Raw genomic sequence first — 16,190 nt, 5'->3', positions numbered from 1 at the left:
GTGATACTTACCAGCGACCGGCTCCCCCGCTGTCCATCGCTGATCGCGCGAGAATGTCCGGCTCCATTTCTCGTCGGGCGCTTCCTGCTGAGACTTCCTGCTGTGACGACGAGCGACGCTGGACGCGGGCGGGAGGACGCAGGATCGCTGTGTGTGAATGGTAAGTATCGTGCGCTGCGTCGCTGCTGCATCGCTGTGAGATCTTTCTGTATGAAAGCTCACTAGCGATCATTTAGCGATGCACCAGCGATCCTGACCGGGTCGGATCGCTGGTTGGATCGCTGGTGCATCGCTAAATGTAAAAGGGCCTTTATTGAAAGTGCATAATCATTGTACTTACTAATAGTATGATGTAGAGTCTGTGTGTATCAGGGCTACCACCCCAACCACATGTACAAAATCCATAGATAGTTAGCTGCTTATCACAGGAGGGGGCATGTTGGACCATGGCTCAAGGGACCAGCTAGTCACAGCAACTATAAGCTCCTGGTGATTAAATAATCTTTGTAAGCAACAAAACCTGGGAGCTTGATAAGAGAAGCATCACTGAATTCTGTGCTTTAACCCCTACCTCATGCTGTCTTTAGATTACAGAGAAAAAAACCTGCTGACAGATTCCATTTAAGATTGTACAATTCTTTTGGGGGGTTTTAAACACAGTTTTTTGTTTTTTTTTAACACCAATGCAAATCTTCCCCCTTTCCTGTTATATCAACTTCTAGATTTGGCTCAGAATACTGAGTGTGTGGAACTCCCCTTTAGACAGATAAATACTTACTATATTTAGTGCTTTCTTCATAAACTGGAAGAAATGATCTCTTGGAGAAGAAAGCTAACAAAAAATGAAGAACATTTAATTAACAGGAATGCTGGTTATTTCACAAACAGGCATTATATGTAATTGTAGAGAACAATAAAATGAATTCAATCATTGTAGAGTTTGTCATGGATAACACTGGAGAAATCACGCATATCCCACCCCTGTCAGCAGTTTGTCAGGTGGCGCAACTGCACTGCTTCCAATTGTCAGAGCAACAATGCAACTGACTTATGAGTGATGGACAAGGCCGCAGGTTGCTTCCACTACTTGGCTTGTTATTGGGAAACTCACTGTGAGTGTATGGCATATACACCTCTTATTCCAACGCATGTAACATACAGTATATATGTATACTGTTCAAAAAAATAAAGGGAACACTAGACACTCTTACTGAGCAGACACATGGATGTTAGTGCCCTTCCTATCATTTCAATCTGTTGTTTATTCCATTGGCACAACAGCAGGAGAAATTGAATCACAATCAGTGTTGATTTCACAAAAGTGTGACTGACTTGGAGTTACATTTTGTTGTTTACGTGTTCCCTTTATTTTCTTTTGAGCAGTATATATATATATATATATATATATATATATATATATACACACACAGTTGTGCTCAAAAATGTACATACCCCTGCAGAATTCTTGCTTTCTTAACCCTTTTTCAGAGAATATGAATGATGACTCCAAAACTTTTTCTCCACTCATGGTTAGTGGCTGGGTGAAGCTATCTTTCTAAATCATAATGATAACCCAAAACATCCAAGTGACCCTGATCAAAAGTTCACATACCCTGGTGATTTTGGCCTGATAGCATGCACTGAAGTTGACACAAATGGGTTTGAATGGCTAGTAAAGGTAACATCCTCACCTGTGACCTGTTTGCTTGTAATCAGTGTGTGTGCATAAAAGCTGAGTGAATTTCTGGGATCCAGATAGACTCTTGCATCTTTCATCCAACCACTAACGTGAGTCATGGCAAAGCAAAAGAACTGTCAACAGATCTATGGGAAAATGTAGTTAAACTGTATAAAACAGGCAAGGGATACAAAAAGATATCCAAGGAATTGATAATGCCACTCAGCAGAGTTCAAACTGTGATTAACAAATGGAAAATCAGGGGCTCTGTAAAAACAAAACCATGGTCAGGTAGAAGAACAAAAATTTCGTCCACAACTGTCATTAAAATTGTTTGTGATGAGACGGGGGCGTGGCCTGGATCTCACACAGGGAGGACGTGTTTTATGGCAGCTCCCGCTCCTAGCCACAAAATTGCCTTATTTGGCCCAGATAAAAGCGGCATAAAAGCGACAAAAAAGATTTTTAGAGTGCCCCGGGCTTGGAGAAGAAGGTGAGGGGTGGTGTGGAGACGCGGCACCGGAGCGCTGAGCGGCCTCGTGGAGAGTGCTGCGGCGCTGGAGGAAGACGGGCGCCATCTTTATATATCCCCCTGAGTACAAGACCCGGAGATCCGGACCGCAGGAGGCCCTTGGTGGAGGTGTGAGACCGCAGAGCAGGGAGCGGTCTCGCCTGTTGGAGCACAAGGCGGTGAGAGGAAACCCCCGGTGTGCTGTCTGTGTGGCCTGCGGGGATTGCTGTCGCTGCATGAGCTGCATGAGGGGGAGGAGGGTGCTGGCTCTGGGCCAGACAGGTTGTTGACGGCCCCCGGCGTTGCTGAGACTTTCTGCAAGGCCTGAGCGGGGGATATCGCTCCCCCCACATAGAAGTGCTGCTGTCTGCTGATATAAACGCAGCAGTGGAGAGTTGGCGCTACCCTGTCTCTACCGGCTCCAGCGGATCCCCGCGGATGTTTCCAATTTTTAACCCCTCACCCTCCAAGTTACATGGGGTTATTTTTATATAGCAAAATGCTGTACTAGACTTTTCTTGACGCACGGGTGGTAAATTTTAGGCACGCTTCAATTGAGCAAAATGGTCAAAACTAATAAAGAGCGTGCAAAACCGCTGACTGCGGAGGCGCATCGAAGCAAACAAGGTGAAATGGATAAATTTTTGAAAAACAAATCTGCTACGTCTAAGCCTAATGCTAAAAGGCTCCCTGTAGAAGTTGTGGAGGAGGAGCATGCCGAGGACTCAGATTCCAGTGACGATGCTTCTGGCAGCGATGTCACTCAATCAGACTCTGGGAAACTTTCTAGATCGTTTTTTAAAAAATTATTAGCACAGGCTATGAAACCATTGGTTAATGAAATATCTGGTATGAGAGCGGACTTGTTACACATTGGTAATAGAGTGGAGTCTTTGGAGTCCTCTCAGTCCTCTATCATTAGCCACTCCAATGCTATGAGAGAACATCTAGATTATCACAGAATACAGCTTAACAACTCTTTTCTGGCCCTTGAGGATCAGGAAAATCGGAGTCGCAGAAAGAACATACGGATAAAAGGCTTGCCTGAAAGTGTTTCCACAGAGATATTGGAAAAAGCTACTAAGGAGATCTTTGCCCTCTTAATTCCACAAGAAACATGTGACCGAATTGTAATAGAAAGGGTGCATAGATCTCTTAGACCAAAGCCGAAACCAACGGAACCTCCGAGGGATGTGATTTGCGGCCTACTGAGCTATTTGGATACCAATGCTATTTTGTCCGCTTCAAGAGACATTAAAAATCTTTCTTATGAGGGATCTGCTATTCATCTTTATCAGGATGTTGCGCCGTCGACCCTTGCAAAAAGAAGAGTCCTAAGGCCCCTCCTGGAGGTGTTACGCTCGCGTAAAATCTTATATAAATGGCTGTTTCCGTTTGGTATATCTATACAAGGAGATGGTAGGCAAATAATGGTTCGGACCCCTGAAGATTTACCCAAAATATGGGACGCTTTTGGCATTGCCCCTATGGACATTCCTTCCTGGCTTCCTCTAGACATGGATCATCGTACGCCTCCCCCTGTTCATGCTTTTACTGGAGGACAGGGGGACTGGGTCTTGGGAAAGAGACGCTCGACTCCCAAAAGAGGGAAATCTGGAACGGAAAAGGAGATACCCCCTTGAGCTTTCTTGTGCTTCTCCCGGTTGTATTTGTTTTTTCCACACTGGAGCCGGACCCCTCGGCCCGTTCGGACATGCTTTATCCTATTTTAGCTTGCTAAGTTTGACATTTATTCAGGTGTTGATATCATTCAATTGCCGTATAAGTTAACATATGCCACTCGTGTGTCAGAAATGTTTTTTCCTGTTCTGTTATGGGAGGTATTTTTGACCCCCTGCCTCTGCCACAGACAGGTAGTTGGTTCTTGTTGTATTTCTCATGTTTTATCTTAATAATTTTTAGGTTTTTTGTTATTTTTCTTATCTCTTTGTTTTTTTCTTTTAATTTCTGTGGTTTGATGACGGAGGAATCCTTTTTATTACCTTCTTTAACAAATTATGGGTGATAAGGTGAACTTAGCCACTATAACTGTGGCCTCGTATAATGTAAAGGGCTTACGCTCTCCGAATAAGAGAAGCCAAGTGATGAATCTTTTGCACTCAAAGAAATCTAGTATAGTTTTCCTGCAGGAGACACATTTTAAAAAAGGGAGAGTCCCAGATATGTCTAGATCTCGCTACCCGACCTGGTATCACAGTACGGGCGGTTCAGCGTCGGGTGGAGTGAGTATTGCTATAAAGAAAAATGTTCCTTTTATTTTGAGCGATTGTTTATCTGATTCAGAAGGCAGGTACATTATAATTAAGGGCTTTTTGGCTAACACTAAGATTACCTTGTGTAACTTATATGCCCCAAATAGGAACCAGATAGGTTGGCTGTGTAAAACATTGAATGTTCTGGAACTTTTTACTGAGGGTCTGTTGTTGGTGGGAGGGGATTTTAATGTATCTTTGAACCCAGCCTTAGATACTTCAACGGGCAGATCGGCTCTTTCTCAGAGGGCGCTGAGACGATTACACCTTTCATTACAAAAATTGCATCTGATAGACCCTTGGAGAACGCTTTTTCCTTCGGGCAGAGATTACACTTTTTATTCCCATCCGAATAATAGCTATCACAGAATTGATTACCTACTGGTACAAACAGCTAATCTCCAATTAGTTAGAAAAGCTAATATAGATATCATTTCTCTCTCAGATCACGCTCCCATTTTTCTTGACATAGAGATAAAAACTCTACCACGGCCGGCTGGGTCGTGGTCACTGAATGAAACTCTTTTGGACTCGGATTCTCACATTGAAAAACTGACAAGTACTCTTGACTTCTTTTTTCAGAATAATTTGCACTCAGGCCCGCCCTTGCCTATGGTGTGGGAATCTCATAAAGCAGTAATGAGAGGGGAATTTATAGCCCTAGGCTCATATTTGAAAAAGGAGCGATCAAAAAAGGTTGTGTCTATTCTACATCAAATCAGTTCCTTCGAGAGGTTACATAAGAGATCTCAGGTAAATAAAATATTGTCAGAACTGACAGATCTGAGAACCTCATTAAAAAACCTTTTAAACATTAAATCAGCAAAAATTTATATGAGAAGTAGACAGAAGTTTTATCTCCATGGCAATAAGAGTAGTAAGCTTATGACATCCCTACTTAAGAAACAAAAGGAAAAGACGTTTATTAGACAACTTAGAGCTTTAGATGGCTCTTCAATTCACGGGACTGCAGATATTGCCAGGGAGTTTAAAGACTTTTATGAAAATTTATACAATTTAAATACACCTGATAGCATGCAGGAGCCAGTCACAGCCTTAGCAAAAATGAAAGAATTTTTGACCTCGTTACATCTCCCTAAAATAACTCTTGAAGGTCAGTCCTTATTGACTGCCCCAGTTACCCCTACAGAGATTTTAGACATTCTTTCTACTATTCCGAACGGAAAGGCACCGGGCCCAGATGGTCTTCCCATTATCTATTATAAAAAGTTTATAAAACCACTGTTACCTCACCTAGTGTCTTTGTTTAATTCCTATTTAGCAGGCCAGCTCCCCCCTAGACAATCCTTGGAGGCATACATCACAGTCCTCCCTAAGGAGGGTAAAGATCCCAATCTGTGCACTAGCTACAGACCAATATCACTGCTTAATGCAGATATCAAGATGTGGGCTAAAATATTAGCGGGCAGATTAAGCAATTTCTTACCTAAGCTAATTTATGCAGACCAAGTAGGCTTTGTAAGAGGCAGGGAGGGGAAGGATAATTCTACTAAAGTCATTCAGTCTATAATGTTTGCTAAGACTCGGGGTATGCCCTTGATGCTCTTGTCGACGGATGCTGAGAAGGCTTTCGATAGAGTGAGCTGGAGGTTTATGGAACAAGTAATGATTAAGTTTGGCTTCCCTCCTCAATATATAACAGCAGTCCTCTCGCTTTATTCACAACCGACGGCCAAGGTCAGAGTCAACGGCACCATGTCAGATAGTTTTGGGATTAGCAACGGGACTAGACAGGGTTGCCCCTTGTCGCCTTCTTTGTTCATTTTAGTTATAGAAACTTTGATACAAAGCATCAGACAAGATCAACGTATAGAGGGGTTGACGGTGGGTCAGAGGTCACTTAAGACTCTAGCTTTCGCAGACGATTTGCTTTTCCTTATCTCCAATCCGTCCCAGGCCTTTCCAATTATTCTTCAAGCCTTTCATCATTTTGGTCTCCTTTCTAATTTCAAAATCAATTTGTCAAAATCTGAAGTGTTAAACATTGGTCTCCCTCACTCTCAGACCTCCACCATTCGTACGCAGATTCCATTCTCTTGGGCCACTAATTCTATTAGATATTTGGGAATAATGATAACTAGAGGCCCCACTAACCTATTCCATGACAATTACACTCCTTTAATTCAAAAGGTCAAAAACCTGATGCAGAAGTATAGCTTACCCACTTTATCCTGGATGGGTCGTATTAATGTGTTTAAGGCATATATAATGCCCATTATACTATATACCATGAACATGGTTCCGATTCGGATTCCCCTGACATTTTTTGGAACATTAAAATCCCTTATTGGAAAATTTATATGGAAAAATAAAAGGGCTAGGTTACCTTATAAGTTTCTTTCTCGTCCTCTCTCTTTTGGAGGGTTAGGGGTTCCAGACCTTCTTTTATATTATAAGGCTATCCATCTCAGTAGATGGTTAAAGGTGGTGCCTGTGCTGAAAGGGAGGAGGGGGATAGTGTTGACTGGGCTTTACTGGGCCCGAGAGGTTTGCCGTATCTCTGGACTAGGGCTAAGCCACCGGCCTCTCTTAGGTTGGATGATGTAACTACAACTACGTTGCGTATTAAAAGATTGGTAATGGGAGAGTTCCCGGAAGATACTTTCCCCTCCACATTGACACCGATTGGCTCAATTCCCTATTTGTTAGAGCAAGACTTTCAGGATCCATACAATTTATGGTCCAACCTCCCTAGAGAAACGTTAAATAGTTTTTATAGTAATAACACTTTGCGGGAGGGATCTTGGCCACAGGGGGCATCGGTCCAACCAACAAATTTTCTCCAGAAACAACACATCAAACGCATACTTTTACAGTTTGGAAGGAGATTCCCGTCTAAATCTAATTGGTCCTGGCTAGATATTATGATTAAACTTCCATCCCCACGGCAGAAAATTATATCCCGCATTTACTCACATCTCATCTCTCCGAATGTACATTCTAAACCCTCATTTATACACTCGTGGGAAATTGAACTTAATATCACGTTTACAGAAGATCAAATATCTAAAATGCTGTCAAATGCTAGGGGTTTTTCTAGATGTGTACTTTTGCAGGAGAATTCTTATAAAATATTAACTAGGTGGCATTTAACTCCAGCTAAGTTGTTCCAGTTAGGCCTCGTGGATAATGATGATTGCTGGCGATGCCTCAATCCTAGAGGACATCATACGCATATATTCTGGGAATGTCCTAGATTGCGAATTTTTTGGGAGGGAGTTGAGTTAGTTCTCAAAAAATTAGGATTAATAAAGGTGGATCTTGGAGCCACGGAAGCTCTCCTTTCATGCCCGTCAAAAGATTTTTTACCAAAAAAACATGGGCTTCTTCCACTGATGTTGAGTGCGGCGAGACAGTTGATAGCTACCCATTGGAAGGATGTAGCTCCTCCCACGTTGGGAGAATGGTATACGAAAATAAATCAGATTTATCGTTTAGAGGAGCTGTCTAGCTGGGAAATTTATAATCATAAAGCTTTCGTGTCGACTTGGGCCCCTTGGAATAGGTACTTAGAAGACAATCCTCTTTAGGAACATTCTGGAGTTTTTTGTTTTGTTAGGCTCTACTGCATTGGGTGGCTTCTGCTTTGGGGCTCCTGGCCTTACTACCCCATATTAGATAGCTCAATTGTAATACATGGAGAAGCGTTATTTTTTGAAGTGCACCCATGCAATGATTGTGCTCATGTTGTCAACCACATGTTGTTATTGTTAATGTTGTTGATATTGTATATGAATATGTTCCCTTTTCCCCTTCCCTTTCTTTTTTCCTTTCCTCCCCTACCTATTTTTTCCTTATTTTCTCCTCCCTTCCCGCCCTAAACCAGACACTATTTAATATGTCGCCAACTGTACCTGAGAATTGGTGTTGTGTTTAATGGTGATGTTCAAAAACTTAAAAAATTCTAAAATAAAGAATTTACAAAAAAAAATTGTTTGTGATGCAAAGAAAAACCCACAAATAACATCAGCTGAAATACTGGACTCTCTGAAAACGAGCGGTGTGGCTGTTTCAAGATGCACAATAAAGAAGCACTTGAAGAAAAATGGACTGCATGGTTGAGTTCCCAGTAGAAAGCCATTACTGCACAAATGCCACAAAGTATCTCACCTACAATGTGCAAAATAGCACAGACAAGTCTCAAAACTTCTGAAACAAGGTAATTTGGAGTGATGACACCAAAATTGAACTTTTTGGCCACAACCATAAATTAAATTTTACATTTGGAGAGATGTCAACAAGGCCTATGATGAAAGGAACACCATTCTTACTGTAAAGCTGGGCAGTGGATCGTTGATGTTTTGGGGATGTGTGAGCTACAAAGGCACAGGAAACTTACCAGCAAATTTGTAATCATCAGCCGGGAAGCTGCGCATGGGAAATACTTGGACGTTCCAACATGACAACGATCCAAAACACAAGGCCAAGTCGACCGGTCATTGATTACAGCAGAACGAAGTGAAGGTTCTGGAGTGGCCATCTCAGTCTCCTAACCTCAATGTCATTGAGCCACTCTGGGGAGATCTCAAACGCGCAGGTCATGCTAGACAGCCCAGGAATTTACAGGAACTGGGGTTTTTTTGCCAAGAAGAGTGGGCAGCTTTACCATCTGAGAAAATAAAGAATCTCATACACAACTACCACAAAAGACTTCAAGCTGTTATTGAACTTATAGGGGCAATACACAGTATTAAGAAATGGGGTACGTAAACTTTTGATCAGGGTCATTTGGATGTTTTGGGTTGTCATTATGATTTGAAAAGAGAAAACACAGTAGTTTGACATTAAATGGCTTCACCCAACAGCTAACCATGAGTTGAGAAAAGGTTTTGGTGTTATTCATATTCTCTGAAAAAAAGGCCAAGAACGCAAAAATTCTGCTGGGGTATGTAAACTTTTGAGTAAAACAGTGTGTATATATATATATACAGTCATATGTTAAAGTTTGGGCACCCCTCTTAATGTTAACCTTTTTTCTTTATAACAATTTTGGTTTTTGCAACAGCTATTTCAGTTTCATATATCTAATAACTGATGGACTCAGTTATATTTCTGGATTCAAATGAGGTTTATTGTACTAACAGAAAATGTGCAATCTGCATTTAAACAAAATTTGCCCGGTGCAAAAGGATGGGCATCTCAACATAAAAGTGACATTAATATTTCGTAGATCCTCCTTTTGCAAAAATAACAGCCTCTAGTCGCTTCCTGTAGCTATTAATGAGTTCCTGGATCCTGGATGAAGGTATTTGTGACCATTCCTGTTTACAAAACAATTCCAGTTCAGTTAAGTTTGATGGTCGCCGAGCATGGACAGCCCGCTTCAAATCATCCCAGATGTTCAATGATATTCAGGTCTGGGGACTGGGATGGCCATTCCAGAACATTGTAATTGTTCTTCTGCATGAATGCCTGAGTAGATTTGGAGCGGTGTTTTGGATCATTGTCTTGCTGAAATATCCATCCCCTGCGTAACTTCAACTTCGTCACTGATTCTTGCACATTATTGTCAAGAATCTGCTGATACTGAGTTGAATCCATGCGACCCTCAACTTTAGCAAGATTCCCGGTGCCGGCATTGGCCACACAGCCCCAAAGCATGATGGAACCTCCACCAAATTTTACTGTGGGTAGCAAGTGTTTTTCTTGGAATGCTGTGTTTTTTAGCCTCCATGCATAACGCCTTTTTGTATGACCAAACAACTCAATCTTTGTTTCATCAGTCCACAGGACCTTCTTCCAAAATGTAACTGGCTTGTCCAGATGTGCTTTTGCATACCTCAGGCGACTCTGTTTGTGGCGTGCTTGCAGAAACGGCTTCTTTCACATCACTCTCCCATACAGCTTCTCCTTGTGCAAAGTGCGCTGTATTGTTGACCGATGCAGTGACACCATCTGCAGCAAGATGATGCTGATCTTTGGAGGTGGTCTGTGGATTGTCCTTGACTGTTCTCACCATTCTTCTTCTCTGCCTTTCTGATATTTTTCTTGGTCTGCCACTTCTGGGCATAACAAGAACTGTACCTGTGTTCTTCCATTTCCTTACTATGTTCCTCACAGTGGAAACTGACAGGTTAAATCTCTGAGACAACTTTTTGTATCCTTCCACTGAAAAGCTATGTTGAATAATCTTTGTTTCCAGATCATTTGAGAGTTGTTTTGAGGAGCCCATGATGCCACTCTTCATAGGAGAATCAAATAGGGGAACTACTTGCAAGTGGCCACCTTAAATACCTTTTCTCATGATTTGATACACCTGGCTATGAAATTCAAAGCTCAATGAGGTTACAAAACCAATTTAGTGCTTCAGGAAGTCAGTAAAAAGTAGTTAGGAGTGTTCAAATCAAGAAAATGATAAGGGTGCCCATACTTTTGCACCGGTCAAATTTTGTTTAAATGCAGATTGCACATTTTCTGTTAGTACAATAAACCTCCATCAGTTATTAGATATATGAAACTGAAATAGCTGTTGCAAAAACCAAAATTGTTATAAAGAAAAAAGGTTAACATTAATAGGGGTGCCCAAACTTTAACATGACTGTATATATATATATATACTGTATATACACACACACACACACACACATATATACACCTAGGTACGATCATGCCCAACCCCACAATAACAAAGAAACTACTAGCTGCCACCACCAGTCGCTTATACAGGCTGATTGGACACCCGTTATAGGTAGCATATGGCTTCAGAGGTACAGTTGACAAAGGAAGAGGAACGGAGCTATTCCAATTTATATATTTAATCCGGAAAGGCAGGAAGTGTTTATAAAATATACAAATTATGCAAATTGTCTCTTCAGAGAGGAAGAGGACTAGAACTCTAGTGCCACCTATTGGAGGTAGCAATCCTAAAAGTCAATGTTGACCCTTTAACGAGCCTTCTTACATGACTTAGGATAAAAGCCAAGCCAGAATCTCCATTTGCAGACACTGTGTTTCGGGGTACTGCCCCTCATCAGTGCAAAGTGGGAGATCTGGCTTGGCTGTGAGAGAGGCGTCTGACCGATATCCAAGAAGTATCATTTCTCCTTGCGGAGAATGACATGCTAAGCATGTCGAGGTGAGGAGACTTAAAGCCGCAATGCTCCTCTGGGAAATATGCTAATTATGCAAATTGTCTCTTCAGAGAGGAAGAGTACAAAACATGTTACAAAATGGGAACAAAAAAATATGGTATATTCAATCACATGTAATAAAATGGAATAACGGAAGAGTAGTAACTAAACCTGATGTTGCAGGAATACCGCTTATCGTTATGGAGGGAAACTCTCCGATTCGGAAATTGGAACACTTTCACAAATAACCGTGTCTTCCAGAATGAACAATGACAGAAACACAGATTCCAATTTATATTACCATATGGTTACTCCCTCAAACCTCCCCTTGGTGAGCTCATATAGGGGCTGGTCGTGGAATGTGCTAGATCTGTTAAAATTTTATGTGTTCTTGAACTTTCAGGATATCTTCGCCCCTTGTTGTCCCAGGAGGTAGATATTGTTGTCATGTTTCCTATTGCAATTTTACCTTTCTATAGAGATGAAACATGCATGGATAGTATCATCCATCTGACCATCTGGCCAGTTGGAGACGTTAGAATGGCCTTACAGTGATGTGAGTCAATGCATTATGTCCGTCGCTTTGCTGAGACACCTAAAATATTTCTCTCATAAAGATCGGATCAAGGCAAACCCCAATATTCATCACTGACCACTGGCTTCAGTGTTTTGAACAGGGTCGGCTCTTGCCTTGGAAGTGTACGTCTCTGCCTCTAAGTAAATGCATCTGCACCTTAGTGTCTGGTTCTCAGATCAGATCTTCTGTTGTTATTACCTGGTCACTGCAGGAGATCCCTACTTCATTGGAGGTTGAAGTATCTGCTCTTTCTCACTTCCTTAGTTATAATTAATCCCATATGTTCAAAGTGGAGGTGATGTGTTCCCTTCCCAGAGATGTCTTTATTGATTTTAATTTTTCTCTATGATGCCTCCTCCTTTCTGAGGTGCCATGGGAGACTTCCAAGCCCATCTCACACCACAACCTCCCTGGATCCCGCAATACCCACTACTTCATAGATTCAGAGATGGGCTCCTTCGTGAGGTTACTCAGTGCTTCAAGACTGGCATCTATGGGTAGAGCAATGTGAAACTCCTGGTAAGGCTCCAAACTCACAGGAACTCTCTGGGACCTACTCTGGTTCAGTAACTGGTTCTGTCATTCTGCTGGATGATAAGGGCCCAGAAGGCAGCACTTTACCTGCATTCTCTCTGACTGCGGGTGACTGGCTATGAAGGATATCTCCAAGGAGATAACACTTTCCTATCAGTCTGACAGGCTGTGAGCAACCATTTCCCCTCACTCTGACTGGAAATACTACTTTCCCACTATGCTGACAAGCTGTGGGTAACACCTTCCCACCATCATGACAGGCTGTGGATAACACTTTGCCAACACCCCTGACAAGCTATGGACCCTGCTTTCCCAACACACTGACAGGCAGAGGGCAACAAGGATAGTCTGTGTGACACACTTTTTCAGCCTCCCCTGGTACTTCAGGAGCAGTGCTAATCATACTGTCACGGTCACGTGTGTCTGGACGCAGCGAGTACCGCAAGGCGAACCCATATGACACATGTGACCCTGGATACACCGCCTCCAGTTGGGTGAATTTAAATAATAAGACGTGCAGCTGGATACACCGCCTCCATCTGGCGAATTTAGGTATTACACGTATTTATACAATAGTCTGGAAACCCCGCCTCCATTAAGGCGAATTTAAATAATATAGGGGAACCTGGGTAACATTAACAATGGTGGGCCCTGTAATAGAGAATAGGGACGTGGAGACCTCCTGCACTCACCTGAGCCAGAGTCCCTGCACTAACGTTCCCTATGCCAGTTCCGCACCAGGCGACGCACAGGAACCTTAAAACCCTGACTCGTCCTGACCCTAAACCCTCACTAGGGAATTGGTCGGTGCAGAAACTAATCCCACCACTGCACTAAACACACACAAGGGAAAATGACAATACAGGGGGAACACCACTTAGCTTTGCTCTGTTGCGTACGCTCCTAGCAACGGAGTCCACCACCTGCGTGCATCTTCTCCTCCACCCAGATCCATCACCATAGTGCAGCCTTGGAGCAGAGTCCACCATCAGTTGCAGCTGCCCAGTAAACAGAGTCCCAAAGATGAGTCCAGCTTCTGCCAAAAAGTCCAGCATGCCTGAGTCCAGTTTTCAGCAACCAAGTCCAGCATGCTGAGTGCAACTATCACCATCGTCGCCACTCCACCAAGCCCTGCAAGCACCTCCTGCTGACACCATAAACTGCGGCTCCACCACACCATGCCAGCCCTCCATGCAGACTCCATAGCTGACTCAACCCCTCTGGCTGGGCTGCCCAGGACTCTCATTCAGCTCCTTCTTTCACCAAGGCTTCCTTGAGAATGACTAACTCACAATATCACCAACAGTGATTGAATACACCTGACTCTCTTTTATAGAGCCTCACACCTGATTTATAATTACGTGCACATTAAACCAAAGAAACTAAAGTGCACTACCGCTCACCACCACCGGGGCAACTTAGAATGAACGACACCACGTGTAATAATTCTAATGGCCACCGGGCGCAATCAACCCACTTTGGCACCAAGCCAAAGGAAAAAAAGTTCACTTTGTCCATTTACTTGTCAGATCCACCTTGGATCATGACACATACTACTCATACAACACAGGGTGATGGCAAAACAGTGTAAAAAGTTTTCTGAACCACAAAATAGGCAAATAACACATCGAACAGTCCCAGCTAAAATACCCAACATTGTTCAAAATTACAGTCTCAACCTTTTGCTGACTTGTTTGGATAAGAGCATGTGACTTCAGAGCTTCCAGGGTCAACTATCCTCATCTGTGGAATGCACAGGGAGAAGGTAACAACAAACTCAGGAAGCTGACAGTCCATTGAGGTACAAGGCCAGGTGACTAGAGGGTCACATCCTGGCTTCTCCGAACATCTCCATGGAGCCAGGTGACCCGGTGGGTCCCATTCCTGACTTTCTCAAATGTATCCGTGGGGCTCAGGTAACCGGTGGGTCTAAATCCTGACTACCCCAAATGTATCCATGCTTCAGTGATGGTCAATGGAACAGATCTGCATTCTTTCATCCGAGGCCGTGGTCCCCTAAGTTGTCATCCTGGAGAATGTCAAATCTGTGTCCCTCGTGATGGAGCCATGATCTGGCAGTTATCCTGTTGAGTGTTCCTGGCTGTGGTTTTGCAGAGTCTCTGGATCTCTTGGATGTCTTAATGTATCATGTTACAGAGGTCCATATCCTCTTTTTAGGGTATGTGCACACGTTGCGGATTCTGCTGTGAAATTTTCCGCGCAGATTTTGCTAAATCCGCAGGTAAAATGACCTGCATTTTACCTGCAGATTTCCTGCAGTTTTTGTGCAGATTTCCCCTGCGTTTTGACACCTGTGGATTCCTACAATGGAGCAGGTGTCAAAACGCTGCAGATCTGCACAAAAGAAGTGATATGCTGCAGTTTTGAATCTGTAGCAAATCTGCGTGGAAAAAAAACGAAGAATATGCACAGCATTTTTCATTTTGGCTACACTTTAATGCTACTGTACACCGCAGCATAATCTGCTGTGGATCCGCAGGGCCAAATCCGCTGCGGATCTGCAGCAAAATCCACAACGTGTGCACATACCCTTATAGTTAACAACTGTCCTTCAAGCCAGCATCCAGAGGTAAAGAGAAAGATGTGATGAGGTTAACATTCATTGTTTGATTATTTATAGCTTATCCTTCAATGTTTGCAAGTCAACAAGCCAGAGGACATACACAATGGTCATTCAACATATTAAGCAAACCTCCATTTTTCAATGACCTTGTATCATTGTCTTGCAAAGATAGCATACAAAATGTTGTAGGAGCCGATATGAGGCAAACACTAGCCCCATTCATCCATTTAGAAATATCAATTTAACCTATAAGAAGTGTCATCATTTCAGACTCTTGACAAACTGAAGAACAAATGCATAAATTTATAATCCAACATATAGATAACAGTCAATAACTCTTGTCTTACTAAAAATAGATGTTTGGTTAATTAAGATAAAATGCTGTGTCACACCACCTCTGTCACCAGTTTGTCAGGGGGCGCAACTACGCTGCCTCCAATCATCAGGGCAATTATGCAACTGACTGATGAGTGATGGACGAGGCCACAGCTGCTTCCACAACTAGGCCGGTTATTGGGGAACTCAAAGTGAGCGTATGGTATATACACCTCCGATTCCAATACATATTTATACACCCCAATACAATCACTCCCAACTCCACAATAACAAAGGAACTACCAGCTGCCACCATCAATCATTGATACAGGCTGAAAGACATTTATTACAGGTAGTGTATGGCTAAAGGGGTGCGCTTTACAGAGTGAGAAGAACAGAGCTATTAAGTATTATATATTTAATATGGAAAGATATGCAGTGTTTTTACAAATTTACAAAATGGGAACAAAACAATACGGTATATACAATTACATATAATAATTGGGAAGAGAAGTGTTAGGGACGGCGGAACGCACTAAATATAAAATAATAGAAAGTGCGTTCGCCGCCCGGGGTCCACCGTGCAGAGGTGTTAAACTGCTGCTATATAATGGCAGACACACAATA

General features: G+C 42.6%; 1 long non-coding RNA gene across 1 annotated transcript in view; it reads right to left on the bottom strand.

The window, feature by feature from the left end:
- The window catches only part of LOC141052456 (uncharacterized), a 55,129-nt gene that overhangs the window by 28,288 nt on the left and 10,651 nt on the right, over positions 1 to 16,190 (bottom strand). The window contains exon 2 of the long non-coding RNA XR_012220814.1: positions 779 to 832. This is a non-coding gene — a long non-coding RNA (uncharacterized lncRNA). The remainder of the gene's footprint in view (positions 1 to 778; positions 833 to 16,190) is intronic.

This window comes from Dendrobates tinctorius, unplaced genomic scaffold (genome assembly GCF_039654945.1).
Source record: "Dendrobates tinctorius isolate UK_male_01 unplaced genomic scaffold, ASM3965494v1 ptg000160l, whole genome shotgun sequence".
NCBI classification, from domain to species: domain Eukaryota; kingdom Metazoa; phylum Chordata; class Amphibia; order Anura; family Dendrobatidae; genus Dendrobates; species Dendrobates tinctorius.
This window is presented reverse-complemented; position numbering and strand designations above follow the sequence as displayed.